The sequence below is a fragment of the Toxorhynchites rutilus genome, chromosome 1 (assembly GCF_029784135.1).
Source record: "Toxorhynchites rutilus septentrionalis strain SRP chromosome 1, ASM2978413v1, whole genome shotgun sequence".
In the NCBI taxonomy this organism is placed as follows: Eukaryota; Metazoa; Arthropoda; class Insecta; order Diptera; family Culicidae; genus Toxorhynchites; species Toxorhynchites rutilus.
The window spans coordinates 16,106,339-16,122,110 of NC_073744.1; the positions used below are offsets into that span (position 1 = coordinate 16,106,339).

At 36.2% G+C, this 15,772-nt stretch overlaps 1 protein-coding gene and 2 non-coding genes across 6 annotated transcripts in view; 2 read left to right on the forward strand and 1 right to left on the reverse strand.

The window, feature by feature from the left end:
- Positions 1–15,772, forward strand: part of LOC129775128 (polypyrimidine tract-binding protein 2) — a 658,886-nt gene that overhangs the window by 17,712 nt on the left and 625,402 nt on the right. The window lies entirely within an intron of this gene.
- On the reverse strand, positions 1,294–1,365 carry Trnaq-cug (transfer RNA glutamine (anticodon CUG)). Its single transcript has one exon. It is a non-coding gene; the product is annotated as a tRNA-Gln (tRNA).
- Trnaq-cug (transfer RNA glutamine (anticodon CUG)) lies at positions 14,212–14,283 on the forward strand. The gene has a single exon. It is a non-coding gene; the product is annotated as a tRNA-Gln (tRNA).

Here is a 15,772-nt window from a genome sequence, read left to right on the forward strand (position 1 = left end):
AATCAGTCAACTGGAACGGGGTCAATTTTCTATTAATGTGGGACAGCCCTACAAAAATTCAAAAATACATACAAACAGGTCAAGCTGGCGCCATTTTGTGGTGGTGGCCACTTTGGATTTACATTTTTCACAAATAACTGTGTTCTACTAGTCAACCCCTTTCATTAGATAACCACATTGAAGCGGTTCTGAGAAAATACGTAAAGATCATGGAATACGCAGTTTTATAATGACACCAGAGATAAAGATGAGTTCCACACTTCAGGTCAATCGGTCAACAGGAAGGGGGTAAATTTCTATTAACGTGGTACAGCGCTACAGACAAAGTTACAAAGTTTCAAAGTCACAAACATACAAACGGGTCAAGCTAGATAAAACCGTTTATTAAATAAGTGCAAATTATGATTATATTACGTTTACCGAGAGAAAAATCGTTTTTTTATGATTGGATTGTCCGGAGGATTCGATTATCCGAAGTGAAAAAAAAATCAATACTCCGGATAATCGAGTCCGACCTGTATTGAAGAAAAATGGGAATATTCAAAAAGAAAATCGTTTACACATATGTTCTATAGTGAAAAGTTCCCAAAGAATTCAATTTTGATTTCTATTTCTTCAAATGGAATTACCGTTGAAGACATTGAGTTTAATGTTCCATTATTATGAAAATAATAAGAGGTTTTCATTTAGTTAGTTGTTTGTTTTAAAGGGAATTTTAACTTTGTGTCTAACCACCGTAAAACATTTATTGCTCAGTTCACTCGCTTCTGAATAATGGATTTCAGGTGGAATACGCACACCTTTAGATAAAACAATGATTTTATCGATTTCGAATTGACGAAAAAAAAATCTATATAACGCTATCTGATTCCCGGAAAATGGATACGTTCATGAAAAAAATTGAGTGCTGCCAACGGGAAGGCTCGTTCAGAATGTACACGACATTCTTGAAGCCACAACATATCTACGGATAATCTAAAACTTTAGCTGGACATGCAAATCGCTATAATCAATAAAAAATAATTTGAATTAAAAGTGTCTTGATTCCATTTTAATAATGATTATCCCTCGAAAGAATCTACTTCAACGTATAAAGTAAATATTTACCTGGACAGTCCACTAGATTAACGGAGTGGTGTCAAAATATATCAATAAGTTATTTTCTATAGACTGCGATGCACTCACACAAGTGCGTAATCCAGTTATCTTTTTTTTTCTTTTGTAAAACTATCCTAGATTACTTTCACTAAACTTACTCGTGGTTCGTCAGAATATAAAATAATGTTCACAATCAGGTTCCACCGAGATTTGAACTCGGATCGTTGGATTCAGAGTCCAAAGTGCTAACCATTACACCATGGAACCACGTTACGTACAGATGCTTTGTAATACCAGAATTGGAAACAGTGCTACATAGTTACAAATATATAAATTAGGGTGGCAATGAATGTATGGAAAAATTTCATCAGCGAAAGTAAAGAACCGATCATCTACACTTCGTTTATTGGCCCACAAAATATGACCTGTGCAAAGTTTCAGCTCAATCGGACATGATTTAAGGGTGTCTGAGAGCGCTCAATGTTTCGAATTTTCGACGCTCGAAAATCTCTCAATAGGGGAGGGTGAACATCGAGATTTAAAAAAATATTTCTATGCCAAATGTCTTCAAATTGTACGAAATGACGAGATTCACTGTCATCTCGATTTTTTTTTGTCAAAATCGACTCTTCAGTGATTCAGTGGTTTTTTTTTCGAAATACGGAACGTACAGTTTGGGATTCATGCAATTTTAGGACATTTGTCATCAAAACAAATTTAAATCATTTGTGATTCTATTAATTACAATATAAATAGATGAAGAATGAAAATGTGCCGATAAAAAAATAGAATGATTTTGTTAAGTTTGGTCGACTAAATCGAGTCATTCTTCGTCAAAAGTTGACTTTGTGGCGTTCTGTCTGAGAAGTCGATTTTTGACAAAAAAAAATTTTTTTTTAGATAACAGTAAATCTCGACGTCTATACAATTTTAAGACATTTGTCATCAAATCAATTTTTTTATGTCGTTTTAGCAGACCCCTGAAACGAGTTAATTAAAATATAAATAGATGAAGAATGGAAATGTGCTGATAAGTAAATTAGAAAAAAAATGTTTGAAAAAATCATTTCGTCGACTTAATCGAGCCACTGAGAGTTATCGATTCTCCGACAGTGTATTGTGAATGAAAGATTTCACTCGTATTCCGTATCAAGCATCGCTTTTTGTGACACCAGAATTCATAATAGAAATCGAAAACGGCTTCTTTTATGCCAAAAAAAAGGTATGTTTTCGTTCTTTCTATCAAATGAATTAAAGCTTTCTAATCGCTGTACAATTTGTTCTTTGACACCCAACTTCTATGTTTCTTAATTTCGCTGCAATGTCGATATAAACTATTCCTGGTGATAATTCAAGCGAAACATTAAAAAATCCCGAATTTTATCTCACTGTACATATTAGTTTAGTATCGTTTTAGTTAAAATTTAGTTTAAATTAGTTTAAATAGAAAATTCAAGCAAAATCTTCAAAAATCACGATTTTTACCTCACTCTACACTAGGGTGGTAGCGAAAATGGTCATGTCAAATTTCAAGGTTACATGGTGGGCATGTACATTTTGTTTATTGGCCCAAAAATGAACTGTGCCAAATTTCAGCTCAATCGGACATGATTTAGGGGTGCCTCAAAGTTCTCAAAGTTTTGATTTTTGACGTAGAACTACGTCTTTCAGGAGGGGTGCCAAATCAGAAAACAGGTCACGTTTTTATGAAACAAAGTTAACGTTAATAACTATTTTCACTGTGAATGAATTCTCATGAATTGTATACCAATCGAATCGGAAATTCTCTAAGATTTGCGTTTGATTTACAATACATTACAATTCGCTCATCTCTAAACGGCTTAAATTCATGAAAACTGGAAGAACTTCCTTTTTTCCCATACATTTGTTCTGCCGATTTGTGTGCTAACCCTACCCGTATTTCGTATGCTTGTAACTCGAACATTCTCAACAGACCAGAAAGATGTTTGCATCAATTGATAGGAAATATTTCTAAGCGTCTATTACAATTAATAAAATATAATTTTTCATGAGATGAACAATTGAATAACTGTAAAATGTCAAGCATTTCTTAAACGCCCTAACTGCCAAGTTTTGATTGGCCCGATTTACGGTTGCCCCAACACAGACTTCAAAATCGATGTACGTGTGGAAATCCGCTCTGAAAATATACATGCAAGTCGGGCTGTGTTTCCCTAACACGGACTTCACGGTATTTTTAAACTGAGAAGCCTGGGAAAATCGTTATTTCAGATACTAGAGGTGAATGAACTTTCGCGGTTCGAGAACTACGTAAACATGAGATGTGCAATAATTTCTGAGGGAAATGTAGGGAAATCGTTTGACAATTCTTCCGGTCCTATATTTTGGTAGTCCTAGGCATCATCAAGCGTAAAAGGACGTTTATCAAATTTATTTGTAATGAAGAACATAATCATTACAAAAATTTCGATTTTCAAATGATATTCGAATTCAATAGTTCTACGTCGAAAATATGCGGTCGTGTCCTAGATACAACCCCTTCCAATTTTTATTATCCTCGAAAATCTTCCAAGGGGGGGACTAAAAGAAATTTGGAAAATCGATTTTTTTTTTACGTAGGATTACGTCTTTCGGGAACATATTGGGGTACAAATTAAAAATCGATAATCTAGTACATCGTGAAAATTGTCCAATTTCAAACGTTTATTGCTCAGTCATTTCATGATGGATTGATGAAATTTTGCGTCAACCGATTTCGGCACTCCATAACAATTTTTTATATTGAAGAAGATAATATATGTCATGAAACTAACTGTCGAACAATTGAAAAATCTCAACCCCTATCATAACGGAAATACCCACTTCTGATTGGTCGAAATTGACGACACATGCGGCGGGTCCCTAACAGAGACATTAAAACCTGGGGGAAATCATTGCATTGCAAATACATGAAAGTTGGGGGAACTTTTGTTTCTACCGAAATATATTCCCTAACAGAAACATCAAAACCAAGCTGCCTGGGGGAAATCGACAATCCAAATATATGCAAGTCGGTGGCATTTTTGTATTGCATGTAAGGTGAGAGATACGATTAATTCTAGCCAATAAAATTTAAATTTGGAACTTTAATGTTGATTGCTTCATGAAATTGCATATCAATGACCGATCGTGTATTGTTAAAAATTTAGCACAAGTGTAAGTGTAAAGTAGCCGTTGTGTTAAAAATGAGTTGATATATGAAACGAGATATTTCAATTTTCATAAATAAAAACCAAGGTGTGTTCCCTCTCGAGAGCGGGTCGTTTGGTTTAAGCTGTCTGTTTTCACGTCGAGAAAAATTGTGAAGTGAAGAATTATTTGAAAAACTGATTTCTCATGTGCTCTACATATAGTATTAGATGTTGTTAGTCCAATTAAAATAGGCATTGGGTAATTCAGAATCTCAAAATGGAAAAATTTTAAAAGAAAATTACCTTTTCCATTTCAAAAAGGTTTTCGCTATATTAAAGTAACATATTTTTACTGATGAGAAGGATTGATAATTGTGTTCGGTGTTGATAATTATCTTATTACTCAATTTTTTCCTTTATTTCATCCATACATATCACAGGAGGCATCTGATCTAGAATCACAAAGGGCGGTTTTCGTCATATCTCGTTCCACTTCAGTATCTTTTATCTGATACGCACCATCCAACGACTGTTTACCATCCTTCTGTCATCATCACTCGGTAAACACTGGAGGAGTGAACAAACAACACCCAACAACCAAACAACACAGCCCTTTTCAGGGCCACCAAATCATTATCAAAGAGTTTAACGATGTAATTCTTCAAACATACCCAAAATCAACAGATAGCCTAACGGAATCCTTCGTCAACTATGCGGTCGTGTCTCGGACACAACCCTCCTGTGACTTTTTCGATGCCAATTGACTTAAAAATGCATGAAACGTCAAGATCTAGTGTTATCTCGAACAAAAATTTTTGGCCGAAAATCGACTTTTTGGGACTTAGCCTGAGTGGTCAAAAAATCTAAACTTTGAGTGCTTTGAGGCACCCCTAAATCATGTCCGATTGAGCTGAAACTTTGTCTGTGTTAGGGAAACAAACAGATTCTAACAATCGTACATCAACGGCTGCGCAATAATAACTGAGTGGATTTCCGAGCGGGCACCCGCTTATATACAGAACTGTGTGATTTCAATAGCCTGTTTTGAACTATTGAAACAAGTTTTTGGATCAGTGAGTAACAAGCATATAACGCGTAGACATTTAATCTTTCAAATGAAGTGTATATCATACCATCTCGTTTAGTTGTTTAGGAGGTATTAACGCTTAAAATCTCGTTGCTCCGGCGTAACGCTCTTGTTTTCGAAACATTGATCTTACACTTCAGTATAGAAATGAAAGACGTAGTCCTACGTGAAAAATCAAAAAGTCGCGGCAAAATCGGCTGATTTAGCGAGGAATTACTCCAAAAACTTCGACGATCCTGCAGTATATATGATTTTTCGCCAAAGTGATCCCAATTTTATAAGGGCTGACTGTCATATTAATCACATGTAGGATTTTCCCATCATATAATATTATTCCCACGGTTAAAAACGTCCATCTGCCGACGGATTTTGACGTTCATTCACACATTTCCATGAAGGTGTCTTACTTCTCCCGTGTAGCCCATTTCGGGGCGCAGATCGTGCCCATTGGCTCGGACGTGACTAATGACATCTCGTTGGATGAGTTCTGCTGCCACCGAGGAGTCGAGCTAAAAGATTACTCTCGGCTAGTTTTAACAAGCAACAGCAAGGCACAAACTTTGTATGCTCGAGAGGGCGCTAGCCTAGCCTTGTGCGCCCACATTAGGCATAACACGTGCGAATTGTGTCGCCTGTCTCGGGTCGATCTTTCCTTTTGCTGCTCCCCGGAGTGTACTAATGTTTCATTTCAATTTTAAACACAACCAACTCGCACACTCCGAGTTGTTTATTTTTCTCTAGGCGGCGACGCGACGGGGGGAAGAGACATGAAATGGCAGGCATTCTCACAAAATGAAGTTTCGCTCATTATTTTTTCAAAAATCCAACAAACCCAAGCTCTGGCCCAGACTCGGTTTTGGCACGTGTAATTGCACTGACTTCGCCACCACCAATGCGTATGGTTTGCTGTTTTGCTTACGTTTACCCAGTGCCGGAGCCGGAGTCGGAGCTGGAGTGGAAGAGAAGCGAAAAGAGTTCAATTTTGCCTTCATAAATCTCGCACCACCTTGTGCATACATCATCATCTGGAAGGATGATGGAGAGAAGCTCTCGGGTTACACCGCAAGATTGCATTAATTATTGATGGGCCGAAAGTTTGGCGCGTTCGGGTTCGGGTTCGACGTGCGCAAGGACTCCGCAGCATATCCCATGGTTTCGATACGGTGGAAAGAAATAATTATTTCCAATGTTTATCTTGGAGTTTTGGCCAAACGTCACTTTTTTTGTTGCGTTTCTTTTGGCGGAAAATTTGGAACCTGATTGCGCGTTTCACCGGTTTGGGTTCGCAGGAATTTGCTTTTTTTCCACGTTATAGCTCCCCCCTTCCCCCATTAGGAGCAAACATATTGTTGGTAATGAAATTACTTTCGTAGCTGAATTTGATAGATGATACACTCTGTGAATCTACATTTTGTCCCTGTTTATTGGCTACCCAAAATCGGAGCCGATTTGACATCGGAAAGTGGCGTCCGGTCGTCCACTTTATGCTGAAATTTTCTATTAGGGTTCTAACCATTTCTCCCCTTTATTCTTGGTGTCCTACGGTGGAATATGAACTACAGCAGCATCACGATGAAATCGCTCTCGCTGCAGAATGAGCAGGAAATTACTACAGATTTATCTTGCTTAGTTTCATGTTGGATATCATTTTTCCTCGTTTTATTACCCATGGGTAAAAACGCGCGAGAAGATAAGGGAAGAACTTTAAGATAGGCTTCTCGTTCACTCGTTCGCTCGCCCACAATAGAACCACCTGATGAAGGTGATATTTCACGGTAAATTGCCGTTATTTTCACTGTCACGAAACGTTGTGCTCTCTGTACGGTTGGGAAAATTTCCCGAGCCACTATTATCTACTGGGCGCACGAGATGAAGCCTAACTGCAATCATATCAGCCTCCGGATAGTAGTTTCGAGCACAAGGAACTGAGTAATTTTCTTCCTCTTCCGCTGAGACCCCCTTCGGCTGAACCATATGAGTACGTGACTGAGCCTCGCAAATCTTTTTACTCCCGGAGACGGCTGAAAAGCGTCAAAATGGGTTGCATCGGCCTCGTAAATGTCAGAAAATCAATCAGTGAAATATTTTGCATACCAACGCCGCTCTTTCTCTGTCGAATATCCATCACCGAAGAGGGATGAGCTCATATGGATGGAGTGGGGTCAGCTAGCTGCCCACCAAACGCAGCGCCAGCGATTCGGCGAAGCACGCGCCATGGCCGGTTTGATATCCTATAATCATCACCACCTGACAAAAACCTCCAGGTGAACTCGGTCATAGAGCAATTCCCAATGAAATCGTCAAATTACTAAACATGAGTATTTTGGATTCGAATGAAAGTTTGTATTCCGTTTGGGTTGAAGGAAATATGAATTTTCCAGAGCATTTGGGAATTTTTTGACTCAAGTGTGAAACTTATGAAAAGGGCGTATCGACTTTAGTAAGAGAAATCTTTGATAATTTATATCTGAAAAACTATGGGTTCTACCGAAATAGTGTCTTAGAAAGAGTTCTAGAGTATTGATGTCCAAACGTGAAAAAAATATACACCGATAAAAAAAAATTGGTACTTTTTTTATTTACAAAACACAATTTTATGTTTTCAATATTCAATATATTTTTTTTTCTTTTTTAATTCTTCAGATGAAATAGAAGTTATGTAGAAAATTTTATGCAAGATGGTAAACTATTTTTGACATCCAATTTTTATTAATTTTCGAGACTTCAAATTTTGGTATGTTAACAATCAGTTTCAGCCACATATTATGAATTCTAATGTGATTTAAAACAAAAAAGCTCTTTATCAATCTCCGTCTAAATGCAGCCATTATCGAAACATTCAAAAAAAATATTTCTAATTTATTGTCTTTTTTTATAGTAAATACGTTCGTGTTGTACCGCCATGTTAATGATATTTTATGAATTTACTTAAAATTTCCAACAAATTTTCCAAATACATCATTATGGTAAAACTTTATCGCTACGTTTTGTATTAACCCACATGTCTTCAATGTTTTTTAACGTAACTCCGAAACATATATTTTTACCATAATGCATTTGGAAAAGTTATTGAAAATTTTAAGCAAATTCATAAAATTTCATTTACAGGGTGATATAACACGACAAACATATTGAAAGAGCTATTAAAAAGACAATGAATTAGAAATATGTTTCTAAATATCTCGAGAAAGGCTGCATTTAGAAAGAGATTGATAGAGAGCTTTTTTATTTGAAATCGCATCAGGATTCATATTTTGTGGCTAAAAATGATTGTTAACATACAAAAATTCGAGGTTTCGAAATTCATAAAAATTCGATGTGTCACAAAGTTTGTCAAAAATAGTTTTGCCATCTTGTATCCATTTTTCAAATTTTCTACATGACTTCTATTTTATATGAACAAATAAACAAAAATAGGGGAAAGTGGCCTTAGTCCGACTCCCAAAATTACAACGGCCATTCATCACATAAAATGTTCGTTTTTTGGCAACTTTGGCATTGAAATGAATATTATAACTCTCAAATTATGTTTTATACTAGGCAGTGCGGTTCAGGAGCGCTAAAGAAGGGTAAAACTGAGGCCAAATCGGAAGTTCCATTTTTCGACACCTTCAAAAATGGTGGTCCTAAACCGACTTTCCCATGGTACTGAACCGGCCATGTACTCTTTTGCAGCGAATATACTCTCTATTGCAATTAAATTACATAAATAGCTTTAAACCACGTTTAAGAAATCCGCGTCAATTTCAAAATCTGCGTAAATCGGGTAGCTTTCCAAATCCGTGTAACAATTTAACAAACAGCGAATTATTAGTTTTAAATGCAACCCATATTCTAACAATTGATTTACTGATTTTTTTTTTGCAATCATGATATCTGTATCTCCTTTTATTTCTCAAGTACTTATCAGTGATACAATACAAACTTATTTGGTGAAAAATCACATAAATTAGCATATTGAATTTTTATGCGGTTGATACGTGGCGTGTAAGAAAATCGCGTAAATTTCGAAATCTGCGTTAAAAAATCGCGTAAATTCCGAAATCCGCGTAACAATAAACCGCGTAAAAAGCGACTTCAGTGTATCGTATTCCGATGCCATTTTGAAAGCGAAATGGCGGTAGTAAAAAACACATGCACGAACAGAAACGGAAACGGAAATGAAAACGGAAACGAAAACAAAGGCAACGACTGCGCTCAACGTTCAACGGTCAACGCGCAAGCACAAACGCCCACACACAGCAAAAACAAAGGATCGGTTTTGGCCCATCCTGACTTTTTTCAATTAACGGCATGTATTACAGGTAACAGGTAAATTCAATTTATATAGCTTGTTTTTTATAGCTTGACCATAAGCAATCTAAATTGCTCAGTTTTGTAATTTATCGAAATATACAAGAATATTTAACTCATTTTTCGTACAGGTAAAAAATCTAACTTTTCCTGTTTTTAAGCATTAAAAATACAAAACGACGCCTAAACGCTAGAATGAAGGGAGCAGGAAAAAGGACACTATACAATCAAATTGTCAGCCATTCATTTGACACTTCTAAGTTCGTTAGGTTGTGCCATTCCCGAGATCCATGGGGTGGTCGGTTCAGGGCCACCGGTCGGATTAGGGCAACCTTCCCCTATATATTTTAGATATTGCAAATTAAAGTAAATAAATAAAAACGTACTAATTTTTTTCTCAGTGTATATTTTCTCACGTTTGGACATCAATGCTCCTATACTCTTTCTAAGACACTATTTCGGTAGGACTCATAGTTTTTGAGATATAAATTATCAAAGACCTCTCTTACTAAAATCGATACGCCCTTTTCAAAAACATCACTTCAGTCAAAAAATTCACAAATGCTGTGGAAAACTCATATTTTCTCCAACCCAAACGGAATACAAACTTTCGTTCGAATCAAAAATACAAATTCAAGTCGAATCAAAAATGTAGAACCTACATTTTTAGTTCGATTTCATTTGGAATTGCACCATAATCGAAGGCGTTGGCGCGGGTAGAGGAAACCCACTGCGCGCACAGATGCAACTGCAGAGTCCGCAAACCAAATCTGAAATCGATGTGCTGATGATGGAGTTCAATCCACACTCCACACGGCATCATACCGCGCGCGGTAGCAGCGCATTTCATTCCATGTGGGAATGATAAGAATTTCAATTAAGCAACAGCAAATTTTCGACGCCGTCCATTCCGGAAATATGTGTGTAGCATTGCTGCTGCTGCTGCTCACCGAATGCAGCCTCTCTAGAAAAGATATGCATGCAAGTGAAGGTTTGTGCATTTATCGATTTTGTAGCGTTTTATGGGGGACATCTCTCAGGTGCAAATGAAAAAATATTTTCCAAGTATGTGGCATTTGAACAGCTAAGAAAATGGATTTCATTCAGAAATATCTTGTCCTGCATAATTTAGGTTCTTTTTATGAATGATAGTCGAATAAATTTATTAACATTGCGAAATCTGTGGCTGTATTTTTTTCCTAATGCTACTCATTAGGTCGAATCTTTAAAAATCCAAATTCACTCGGATATTCACATTCCGAATGCTTCCGCTAATAAGGGGAGAGCTCACGAACAAGGGATGGAAACAAAAATGAAAAAGAAACTCGGGAGGACACAAAAATGTTTTCCTTCGTTGAATTCTAGCGATCTTCTATATACGACCTTCTTGGAAAATATTTCTTCCTAGTTTGTCGGATAAAGGACGAAAACTAGGACAGAAGGCAGCGAAGAGTTCGATTGTTACCCATGGTGCATGCGAATTGTGGACTTCCAACTTCAATCTCTTCATCGACTGGGATTGTATTGCAAGAAATGAAAAGTACGTTAAATAATATGTTTAAGGTTGAAAATCGAAAAATCACCGGAAATCGGAGTCTAAAAAATTTTTTTTGTGCCAAGTATCTTAAAATGACACGTCGAGATTTACTGTTATCTCAAAAAAATTGTCCAAAATCGACCTTTCGGATGGAAAAACGATCAAGTGCGAAAAAAATTGTTTTTTTTTTGACAAAAACATTTTTATCGAGTAAATATTAACGTTTCGTGCAATTCTAGGGCATTTGGCATCATTTTTTTGAAAATCCCGATTTCCGGTGATTTTTCGGTTTTCAAAAAACTCAAATTTCAACGTCCTCGACACTAGCAAATTAAGCCCGATTGAGCTCATATTTTGCACTGGGTATTTTGTGGTGAAAACAACAGCAGTTAAACATTAATCAGTTAAACATTAATAATAATTTTTTTTCTAAGAAAACATGAAAAAAATTGTGAAGAAAACTCTTTCTCTGTAAAAGTGCTCATCTTCCGATGCACCCATACATACTTGTTGGAAATTATAATGGCTATTCAGAATTTATAAAAACATATTTTTGAGAAAAATGAATTTTAATTTTCAAAATGTCGTATTCTGTCGTATACCAGAAACTATAAAAGATAGAAAGATAATGTCTCCGACAAAAGTATTTTAATAAGATATTTAAGTAAGATCTAAAACTCTTTTCGAATACGCTATATTGCTATTTTTTCAAAGAAAACATGATAAATTGTTGTAAGAAAAAACTTTTTTCCTGTAAAAGTTTTCATCTTCTGATGTATGTGTGACTTGTTGGAGTTGCAATGGCCATTCACATTTTTTTTTGAGATTTTAAAGAAATGTGTTTTTGAGATAATCGAATTTAATTTTTTGAAATAACTTTTTTTTTCAGTGTAATTCTTCTTTGAAAAATGTTTGGGACTTTTTTATGAAATCTAATTTCCTACATTTGATTCTTTGACCAGAATTGTTCAGATATTATAGTTTTTGAGTTTCAAATTTTTGTAATATTTCAAGAAAACAATTTTGGCCTATTTCAAAAAGTAGTTTAATCCTTTTTCGAAGACTCCGAGTATGCAAAGTAGTTTAGATGACCAATGTCTTCACACCCACAACGTTTCACTGCCATCTGAGATAGTGCTACATATGGCCAGTCGAGTTGGCATGAAATTCGTCTGTAGTATGAACCTCGGACAAATTTAAAAAATTGTTTGACAAAATGGCGGCCATTTGAAAAGAAAATTTTGCTTTTCAGCACGTTTTTTATGACTACTTTAGATTTTTTTTATTGAAATTTAAAAAAAATAATACTTTTTTATTTGGTTCATGCGATAGAGAGATGTAGAAAGATTTATTTACGCCAAATTTTGAATGAATCGGTTCAGTAGAACTTGAGATATCGTGTACATCAGCTTGAAAAAACTAGTTTCGAGAAAACACGTTTGAAGTTTTGTGTCAATGCCGTACTCGATTAGATAACGCATCACTAATTAATGCTAATTCATCAGTCATAGGGAATTCATTAGTCACGTCAGTTAGAATAACCTTTGACTAGAATAGCTCATCAGTCATCCTCGCTCTCAACACTCGTCAATTCATTTGTCAATTTTATTTCGTGATATACGACGCGTAGAAGATTGCCGCTCGCGAGAGGAATAATTTCGTTCTTTATCATAGTTTGTCTGTCCAGTAATTAAAACAGAGAAAGCGATAGAAAAAAGAGATGAATACACTTCCCATCATGCATTGGATGTAAACTCAACATTCCAACTCAACCCCACCAGGACAATTATTTCAATAATTTAAATTGTAATTTTTAATTAAATATAAAATGTAAAAATTAAAAGTTAAAATTGCTGGATTTCTTATGAAGCACCTAAATCTGAAAATTGAACGTGAAACGAAATATTGGAAAATTTTAAACAGTTCGACCATTGCTTAATGTTCGCATAAATTGATAAGTACTTATCTTTTACAAGGGGAAACGTTTACAACGTGAGTCGTGTCTTTGCTCAACAATTGCACCGGTATAAAAAAACAACCATTTCTATTCCAGTTTCGCACTGTGAACTGATTCTTTAATTTTCCAATCATCTTTTCCAAGTGTTGCGAGAAAGTTGCGACAAAACGACGCAAACCACGGGCCTTTTTTAATTCCACACCCAAACTAGCGTTGAAAGAAAACATTTCATTTTCGGCAGAAAAAATGATTTTTCGTGTGATGAATGAACAAATAAAACCACATTTTTCAAAAGCTTCACAATGTTTGTATGCATTGAGATGTCTGCTCTCTTTCTCTCAGACTGAACGTCAAGCGGAAAGCTTTAATGCGTACTTATTTGCAATTTTCCTTTTGTTTCGCTCGCTTATATTGCTTTTATATTGCCATAGCATATATATTATACAAATGCTATAACAGTATGAGGGAGTAGCACATTTGCTGTTATTTTTAAGCTCATTTAATGAAATAAATCGAGATGCCAAAACATGTGCCAAAAATTAATTTGGATGTACCAAATATTTCTACTAAAGATTTTTTATGTGTTATGTGTTTGGTGCTTGTTATTATTCTGCTGTTCGGGTCGGTCTCGTTCAATGCATATTACACCGAGTGAGAGCATAATATATTATTTTCGGTTTCTATTTCAGTATCGCTCTAGCCAGCGAGCAGCGTTCAATAACACGTTAAGCCCCGCGGGGCCGACGTTAAGCTTTTTGGTAGGAACATGCTGAATGACTGGGACTGACAATTACAGAATAAAAATATTAAAATATATATGGTTTGTTTTCGGATGTTTTACAGAAATTAACTACTTTCTAGTCGAAGATCTCTATTCATTCCATAAGTATCTTTGGGAGCTGGGACCGAGACAGATGTTGTGCAAACGCTCTTGATGCAGGCTGAATAGGAAGCACAGCAAGGGTAACTCGGTGCTCAACCTGTTAAGTCTGATTGAATAGTTCTCACATTGATTTATTGTAAGGCTACGGGAGAGGGGATTCTCATTCCCAATGATTTCCCAGTCACACTTGTAAATGCCTGAAGCGGTTCCATGGTGTAATGGTTAGCACTTTGGACTCTGAATCCAACGATCCGAGTTCAAATCTCGGTGGAACCTGAGCTCTCGATATTTTGTTGATGTGAATAATTATAGTGTTTATTTTCAATTGTAACGAAATAAAAAAATCTAATGAAAACTCTCCCGTTACCAAAAGAGGAACCTAACTTTGCAACTAATTACCTGTATTATCTCTCGCTAGGCGATCATTTTCATGTTTAATAATGAATACTCCACTTGCAATCCCACGGCAACAGTTTATCCAGCGTGGGTGTGTATCATCCGCCAAACATCGTTGAATAATTGAAACTACTGATTATAATTAATTAATTACTTCATCAAGTAAAGCAAAGCGCAAAGTGAGGGAGGTAGGGGGGATGCGGGATAGCACACGTACTGTGTTTGCTCCCATCATATCGAATGAACATCACCGAAAAATGGAACAAGAACAAACCACTAGCATTATTGTTATTATTATACAACATACGCCCGCTAGCAACACACGAAGGTCCTTTCTCCTCCTACTTCCTGTCACCGCCCACGTGGAGTAGATCCTTTCCGGATTGTTATCATCCCGGAGCGTCAGCATGAAATGTGAAATTGCTTGGGTTAGGGGAGACGAAACGACGATGTATATATGCAAATAACAAAAAAACACCTCCCGGACCCGAGAATTCTGTGTTCGGTGAAAATCTTTGCTTCGCTTTTATAATGATGATTTGTTAAATTCGTTGATCCCTATGTCCCTGTTCCGCCCTGTGACTGGGTGAACCATCATCACCCATTGTCGCTCCGGTTTCGGTTTGCTGTATTCTCAGGTGTATTCGGGGGAACGCTATCGGCCCGCATCCGTTGCGTCGTAGTATGTAGTCTACGCGGTAGAAGTTATGTTTGTCCGGAATTATCGTATCCATTCGGGTGGTGGGTTGCTGTTTTGGAGTCACATTAGTCTAATGAAGTTCCAAATGGAACTTGGCTCAGCAGTTTGTGGATAATTTTAAATTGTTTTAATCCTAATTTCATCGTTTTGACTTCCGGAGATCTTATGATAAGACTAAGTAGGTGAAATAAATTAGTAGTCATGATGTAGTGGTGATTAGCCATTCTCGCTGTGATCCGAGTACAAATATAAGTACAACCTACTTGTACCCTTTTTTCGAATCTCAAGGTTTAACATCAACATTTCTAGAACGATATTGAAAAAGAAATGGGTGGGTTATATCTCTGAAATAACCGCAACGTTGACGTGGGACTACCGTTGGCTCAGTAAGCATTTGTTTGTATTGTTAAAATTATTGATTGAATGAAACAATTTTCGAATTCAATTGAATTCAACATACAGCGAAACTTCGATATAACGTACCCTCGTTATAGCGTACCCTCGATATAACGTACATTTTACCTCGATATAATGCACATTTCCAAAGTGTAAAGGAAAAAAATTTCAATATTTTTTTTCCTGATAGAACAATGAATTATCTGTATTGTGATGCTAAAACAAGTTTTGTACCTTCTATCAATCCCGAAATACAGCTGATTTTGTGAATCC